Genomic DNA, 8,444 nt, shown 5'->3' with positions numbered 1-8,444 from the left:
GAGATAATCTCGGACCGTGGCGTCCAGTTTATTTCTCGCTTCTGGAGAGCCTTCTGCAAGGACTTAGGTATCAGTCTTAAATTCTCCTCTGAGTACCACCCACAAACCAACGGTCAGACAGAGCGAGTAAATCAAGATTTAGAATTGTTCCTTCGTTGCTTTTCTTCACACAACCAATCCAATTGGAGTCTTCTGCTACCTTGGGCCGAATTTGCCCACAACAACCATGATCATTCTTCCTCTGGATATTCCCCATTCTTCACTGTATATGGGACCCATCCCATTCTTCCCTCGTTTTCTTCCCCCCCCCCCCCCCCCCACGGTCCCTGCCGCCCACGCTATGACTCAAGATATGGCTAAACTATGGGCTTCCACCAAACAGAATCTTCTCAAGTCTGGACGTCATTATAAAACTTCCGCTGACAATCATAGAAGAGTCGTACCAGTCCTCCAGGTTGGGGACAAAGTCTGGTTGTCCACTAGGAATTTGAGACTTCGGGTTCACTCCATGAAACTGGCACCCCGCTTCATTGGACCCTTCTCTGTCACTCAAATCATTAACCCAGTTACGGTTAGACTCCAACTTCCTCTGGCTCTGAAGATCCATAACACTTTCCATATTTCCCTCCTTAAACCTCTGATACTCAACAAGTTTTCCCAGGTCACCCCTGTTCCTCATGCCATTCCAACCACTATGGGGGACGAATTTGAGGTTAGTCAAATCCTGGAGGAACGTAAATTTCGAGGACGGCTACAGTACCTGGTACATTGGAAAGGCTTTGGTCCAGAAGAGAGGTCTTGGGTTTTTAAAGAAGATTTGCATGCCCCAGGATTATTATCCGCCTTTCTTAAACGGCGCTCATTACCAGATGGGTCTTCCGATTGTGAGGAGGGGGGTACTGTCAGACGCCGTCCCCGCGCCTCCACGCTAAGCAGGGACGGATGTCTGACTCTCCCTGAGCATCCCGTTGCTAAGCAACGGAGACGCATCTTCCGGCGGCGGTGTGCGCATGCGCGCCCGTCGCCATGACAACGGGACGCGCTGCTGAAGCTTCCTGTCGGCGGCCAGCTGTCTGACCGCCGAATCACTGTCCACCAATGAGCATGAAGGACCTCCTATATATATCCTGCTCTGACATCACTAGGATGCCAGAGCAACTAGTTATCTAGCCTCCAGCGTTCCAGCTATACATTCTACTTGTATACATCCTATTGATTCCTGTTACTGACCCGGCTTCCTGACCTCGCCTTTGGATTCTCCCTGTGTCCTGCATTACTACTTCGGTTTGACCCCGGCCTGCTGACTATCCTCTGCCTCCTGAATTTGTACCTTATCTGCCCGCTTGGTTCTGACTCGGCCTGTACGTCTACAGATTTGCCCTTTCCTCGCAAGTAGCTACCTGGGAGGGCCGCGACCTGCACGTCGCTCGCCGCGAAGTCCAAACTCCCTTGCGGGGGTCCCTGGTGAATACCGGCGGCGTGTTAGACTCCGCGCCTCCTTGACTAGCTGAGCCAATACTTGCAGGAACTAAAGTCACCTCTGTGACAGGTATTGTGGCCCCGGTACCAAATTTAGTACCGGGGCCACTCCACTATGCAGTCCAGATAGAGGTGTATCAGATATTAAACAACGTTGACTGTTGCTGCAAAATTTTTAAATAATATTGTGGGGAACACTACACTATGCAGTCCATAAACTTTTTTGGTAGAATTCAGACCCGTGGAGGGTTTTTTAATTATATTGTGGCCCCGGTAAAAAATTGTGTATCGGGGCCACCCCACTACGCAGTCAAGAAACTTTTTTTTTGGAATTCAGACCCGTGGAGGGTTTTTTAATTATATTTTGGCCCCGGTAAAAAATTGTGTACCGGGGCCACCCCACTACGCAGTCAAGAAACTTTTTTTTTGGAATTCAGACCCGTGGAGGGTTTTTTAATTATATTGTAGAGACCACTTCTCTACGCAGTCCAGATACAATTTTTGGTGTAATTAAGAGCAGTTGATGCCGGTTTTCTTATTATATTGTGGGGACCACTCCTCTACGCAGTCCAGGTACAATTTTTGGTGGGATTCAGACCATTTGAGGGTTTTTAAATTATATTGTGGTGACCACTCCTCTACGCAGTCCAGGTACAATTTTTGGTGGGATTCAGACCATTTGAGGGTTTTTAAATTATATTGTGGTGACCACTCCTCTACGCAATCCAGATACAATTTTTGGTGTAATTAAGAGCAGTTGATGGTTTTCTTATTATATTGTGGTGACCACTCCTCTACGCAGTCCAGATACAATTTTTGGTGTAATTAAGAGCAGTTGATGCCGGTTTTCTTATTATATTGTGGGGACCACTTCTCTACGCAGTCCAGATACAATTTTTGGTGTAATTAAAAGCAGTTGATGCCGGTTTTCATATTATATTGTGGTGACCACTCCTCTACGCAGTCCAGGTACAATTTTTGGTGTAATTAAGAGCAGTTGATGCTGGTTTTCTTATTATATTGTGGGGACCACTCCTCTACGCAGTCCAGGTACAATTTTTGGTGTAATTAAGAGCAGTTGATGGTTTTCTTATTATATTGTGGTGACCACTCCTCTACGCAGTCCAGATACAATTTTTGGTGTAATTAAGAGCAGTTGATGCCGGTTTTCTTATTATATTGTGGTGACCACTCCTCTACGCAGTCCAGATACACCAAAAATTGTAATTAAAAGCAGTTGATGCCGGTTTTCTTATTATATTGTGGGGACCACTCCTCTACGCAGTCCAGGTACAATTTTTGGTGGGATTCAGACCATTTGAGGGTTTTTAAATTATATTGTGGTGACCACTCCTCTACGCAGTCCAGGTACAATTTTTGGTGGGATTCAGACCATTTGAGGGTTTTTAAATTATATTGTGGTGACCACTCCTCTACGCAGTCCAGGTACAATTTTTGGTGGGATTCAGACCATTTGAGGGTTTTTAAATTATATTGTGGTGACCACTACTCTACGCAGTCCAGATACAATTTTTGGTGTAATTAAGAGCAGTTGATGGTTTTCTAATTATATTGTGGTGACCACTCTTCTACGCAGTCCAGATGCAATTTTTGGTGTAATTAAGAGCAGTTGATTCCGGTTTTCTTATTATATTGTGGGGACCACTTCTCTACGCAGTCAAGGTACAATTTTTGGTGTAATTAAGAGCAGTTGATGCCGGTTTTCTTATTATATTGTGGTGACCACTCCTCTACGCAGTCCAGGTACAATTTTTGGTGTAATTAAGAGCAGTTGATGCTGGGTTTCTTATTATATTGTGGGGACCACTCCTCTACGCAGTCCAGGTACAATTTTTGGTGTAATTAAGAGCAGTTGATGGTTTTCTTATTATATTGTGGTGACCACTCCTCTACGCAGTCCAGATACAATTTTTGGTGTAATTAAGAGCAGTTGATGCCGGTTTTCTTATTATATTGTGGTGACCACTCCTCTACGCAGTCCAGATACAATTTTTGGTGTAATTAAGAGCAGTTGATGCCGGTTTTCTTATTATATTGTGGGGACCACTTCTCTACGCAGTCCAGGTACAATTTTTGGTGTAATTAAGAGCAGTTGATGCCGGTTTTCTTATTATATTGTGGTGACCACTCCTCTACGCAGTCCAGGTACAATTTTTGGTGTAATTAAGAGCAGTTGATGCTGGTTTTCTTATTATATTGTGGGGACCACTCCTCTACGCAGTCCAGGTACAATTTTTGGTGTAATTAAGAGCAGTTGATGGTTTTCTTATTATATTGTGGTGACCACTCCCCTACGCAGTCCAGATACAATTTTTGGTGTAATTAAGAGCAGTTGATGCCGGTTTTCTTATTATATTGTGGGAACCACTCCTCTACGCAGTCCAGATACAATTTTTGGTGTAATTAAGACCAGTTGATGCCGGTTTTCTTATTATATTGTGGGGACCACTCCTCTACGCAGTCCAGGTACAATTTTTGGTGTAATTAAGACCAGTTGATGGTTTTCTTATTATATTGTGGGGACCACTCCACTACGCAGTCCAGAAAGATACCTCGTTGCAACGTTTTGGACTAATAACAATATTGTGAGGTGTTCAGAATACACTGTAAATTAGTGTAAATGATTGTTATTGAATGTTATTGAGATTAATAATAGCATAGGAGTGAAAATAAGCCCAAAAACTTGATTTTTGAACTTTTTATGCTTTTTTCAAAAAAAATCCGAATCCAAAACCTTAAATCCGAACCAAAACCTTTCGGCAGGTGTTTTGCGAAACAAATCCGAACCCAAAACACAAAACACGAGACACCAAAAGTCGCCGGTGCACATCCCTAGTTATTTGCAGGGACAGTATATTTTTGGTCTGTGACCAATCCATTTGCACATGGCTTCTGGGTTTCAAACTTTGTGTCACGGTCACTAGAGTTCTTGACCCAATGCTCTGCTAGTTGTTATCACTACTCTCGAGGCGTGGAGTCTAACGCAGTGACTGGTCTTCTCCAGGGAACCCCGCAAGAGGGTTTGGGTTTCGCGGCGTCACTGCGCAGGTCGCGGTCCTCAAGAGAGTGCAGCAGAGCAACGGTGTACAGCTAAATATAAAGTAGACAATAATAACAATACTCAGGAGAGCGTAGATATATATGATGATGGTAACAACACTTGTCTGGCCAGGAGAGATAATGAGACATAAACTATAGGATAAGCAAACAAAGATAATGTTATCCCAATAAAGCTAAAGAAAATAAGTCCAATGAGGGATATATAACACAATAGTGACAATCGGCCTGAGGTGATAAATGCTGATAGAATGAAAGATGGCCAACAGATAATAGGTACCAGTCACTTCAGCCTACAGTAGGAGGCAGGTTTACCACGGATGTGGCTAAAAGTATCTGGCCAACAGGTGAGAAGCAGTGGTCACTACAGCATACAGCGGGAGGCAGGTTTACCACGGATGTGGCTAAAAGTATCTGGCCAACAGGTGAGAAGCAGTGGTCACTACAGCATACAGTAGGAGGCATGTTTACCACGGATGTGGCTAAAAGTATCTGGCCAACAGGTGAGAAGCAGTGGTCACTACAGCATACAGCGGGAGGCAGGTTTACCACGGATGTGGCTAAAAGTATCTGGCCAACAGGTGAGAAGCAGTGGTCACTACAGCATACAGTGGGAGGCAGGTTTACCACGGATGTGGCTAAGAAGTATCCGGCCAACAGGTGAGAAGCAGCGGACACTACAGCATACAGCGGGAGGCAGGTTTACCACGGATGTGGCTAAGAAGTATCCGGCCAACAGGTGAGAAGCAGCGGTCACTACAGCATATAGCGGGAGGCAGGTTTACCACGGATGTGGCTAAGAAGTATCCGGCCAACAGGTGAGAAGCAGCGGACACTACAGCATACAGCGGGAGGCAGGTTTACCAGCAGCCCCAGGAACAGAGTACACAGCTGACACTAGGAGGTGAGAATCAAGATCAGACAATTAAGGAGGAGTCAGGAGTGCCTTAAGTATGGAAAAGGCTAATGGATAGCCAATACCAATAAAGGAAAGGTTATAAAGAGCCCTCCTGATCTGCACATGCGCAGAAGCCAAGTCAAGATGGTGGACGGCCGCGGCGCAGCACACGCACAGGCAGAGGGACAACTGGCCCAACTCTAGGTCTAGAAGTCTGGTGAGTGACATTTTGACACCTGCATCCAGGGAGAGGATAACATATGTTAGAGTCTCCATAGTGAATCAGTAATTTAACCGGGAACCCTCATCTGTGTGACAGGACCGGGCCACTCCCCCAAGATAACACCTCCCACAACCCGTAAATCCGCAGGGATTACATGGACTGTAACCCCAGAATCAGTCCTTAAATTGTGCCCAGCAGACAGGGGGAGACCTTATTGCGGACATGTGGGGGAGTAATAGCTAAGGGACAGTAAGTGAGGAAAAGCTGGAAGCTTGGACACGTAACAAAAGTGTGGAAGATGTTAATTTCATGAAGAACTGAATGCTATCCAAAATCTAGAGATGGGGAAAAATAAGTATTACCCATTGTCTTCCACAGGACTGGCCCAGACATGGAAGGCCAGCTCATCTACACTCCCACTCCAACCCCCTGACCGAGCACCCACCAGTGTTTAAGAAGGACCCAGGGGTATGCCTTGGGAGGGGAAAACAGTGGGAATTTAACCATTGATATAAGGAGCAACTCCAGTGAGGGAGGGGGTATTCATTCTGATGATTCCTGGAAGATGTGGGGTTGACTGATGTTGAGTTTCTGTTCTTTACCAGCAGACGTGGTGATCATTGTTGTCCTGTACCGGAGGAAGCAGGCTATTGCTCCATTTTGGGACCTATCTTCACCTTACTTCATCGGGAGATACTTGCCAGGTTCTGGGTAAATTGGTGCGCCCACAGGAGTAGGCAGACACCCAGAGCCTCACCACGCTAGTAGAGAGTTGCCCATGCGGCTGGAAACAGCAAGATACCAAGACTCTCTGGACCTTCTGTTGACAGACTCTTTTGCCTGTGGAGCTTTTTACCTGGCTAACGAGGGTGGGGAACCTTGCTTGAACTGCTATTGACACTGGTGATCCGATGACCTATTGTTTAAAGTGAACAGTTTTCTATTCTGTTGTTTTACTGTAAGAAAAGTAAATATAGTATTGTATCATTTGTATTCTTGCCTGTGTGGTTTCTGAACCTAAGGGGGGCTGAGTAACCTAGTAAACTTTGGTTCTAAAAACTCAGTATCCACTAAGATCGCACTCTAAGAGGATGACATTTTCCTCACCATCACTAACCGCTTAACTTTACTCTCTAACCTATTTCAGGAACTAGACACCTTTTCCACCCTCTCAAATTTTAAAATTAATATGGCTAAAACAGACATCCTAGATTTCCACACACCCCTTTTCAAACTAAATTTTCCTTTTCACTGGCCCACATCAGATATCTAGGTATAGTGCTCACCAGTGGAACATCTTTATCAGGCCAGCTATCTCCCCTTTATTACCTGCATCAAAAATGACTTAGCATCCTGGGACAAACTAAGGCTAAGGCTGCCCTGCCATTTAAAATTCTGGGGACCAATAGGAATGCTCCATTGGGAGCGAGCCTCCCCACAGTGATTGATGCTTGTAGTCATGTGATTGCTATGACTGAATGGCTTTCTGATAATTAGCTGCAGCGTGGTGGCTTCACAAACCAGCATACGGTGAAACTGCTTAGCAATAGCTTGGATAAAGGATAGTGTGAGCCGACATGAGTAGCACAGCGGCTCTTAACTTTAAGTACTAGAGATTAAGAGAAATTGGGACTGAGAGAGGTCATCGAAAGTGGAGGGTCAAAGTGTTGCTGTTAAGGAACAAATTGTCACACAGGTGGGTGTAGTGGAAATTAAACTTCAGTAATCCGTGGAAGGTGGAAGTCACATATAAGTAGTGTGGTGAAACTCTCCCACTAGTCGGAAGGACTGTTGCGTACGTAGTACTTATGTCGTGAGGTGCAATGGCCTCTTAGAATAGGAAAGTCCAGATAGTCGACTAGAATATTTTGGCTTATATCGGCAAGTCAGAGTTCCAAAATTCAAAATAGACCTATACCAGCAGATGGCAATGTTGTACTACAGACAAAAAATTTGCACAGTTATACAGAATGTGTACAGATGTCTGTATGAAATTGATATTAATAAATCCTTGAAATCACTCCAGAGTGGTCAAAAAATATTCTGGACACTGAGTCAGAAATTTTGCAGAGGTAGGCACTCAGTTGTTACCTTGTACATCTTCACAAGGATAATCTCATTGATTTGTAAGATATCAGGAATAATATTGGTAGAAGAGAGAAGAGGCAGTGTATTTAGAGTATGCTGGAAGTTCTTTAGTCACAGCTTCTAGAGTAATATAAATGGATGTAATCACCAGCAAGGAGTATGATCGTGTTTCAGTGAAAAGGTTATGTGATAATCAGGAAAAGCTGGTTTATGGGAGAGTGGATATCTCCCTTACAGGCCGTGCTTCTGTTGCAGACTGAAAGGTGTTGTACAGATAACACTGAGGTGGCTGTCAGTCTTGTGAAGTCATCTTTGGAGCATGCAGGAATCAGTCCTAGTAGTTGAACGAGACTTCAGCTGCCTAGTGGTATCAGCAGCAGAGTACAGCTATATATACCAGCTATATATATATATATATAAAAAATATAAACCATTAAACAAGGACCCCGTATCAGCGGGCAGGGAGTTATGTGAATCGCATGATGTGGGGAGCAGATAACGCCAGAGGCCCTTAGTTGGATCTCCAGCAAGAGACGTGCGGAGTTGATAGTAGGGCTACTGAAGCGGAGGTGTAAGTTCCAGACTGCAGGCACCCAGCTCTCCTCGGTAGTGCAGGCCTTGAACGTTCAAACAGAATCCACGGACAGGTGTCGTCAAATGCACACCACTCTATCCCCT

The sequence above is a fragment of the Mixophyes fleayi genome, chromosome 2 (assembly GCF_038048845.1).
Source record: "Mixophyes fleayi isolate aMixFle1 chromosome 2, aMixFle1.hap1, whole genome shotgun sequence".
Lineage (NCBI taxonomy): Eukaryota > Metazoa > Chordata > Amphibia > Anura > Limnodynastidae > Mixophyes > Mixophyes fleayi.
Note: the sequence above shows the minus strand (reverse complement) of the source record.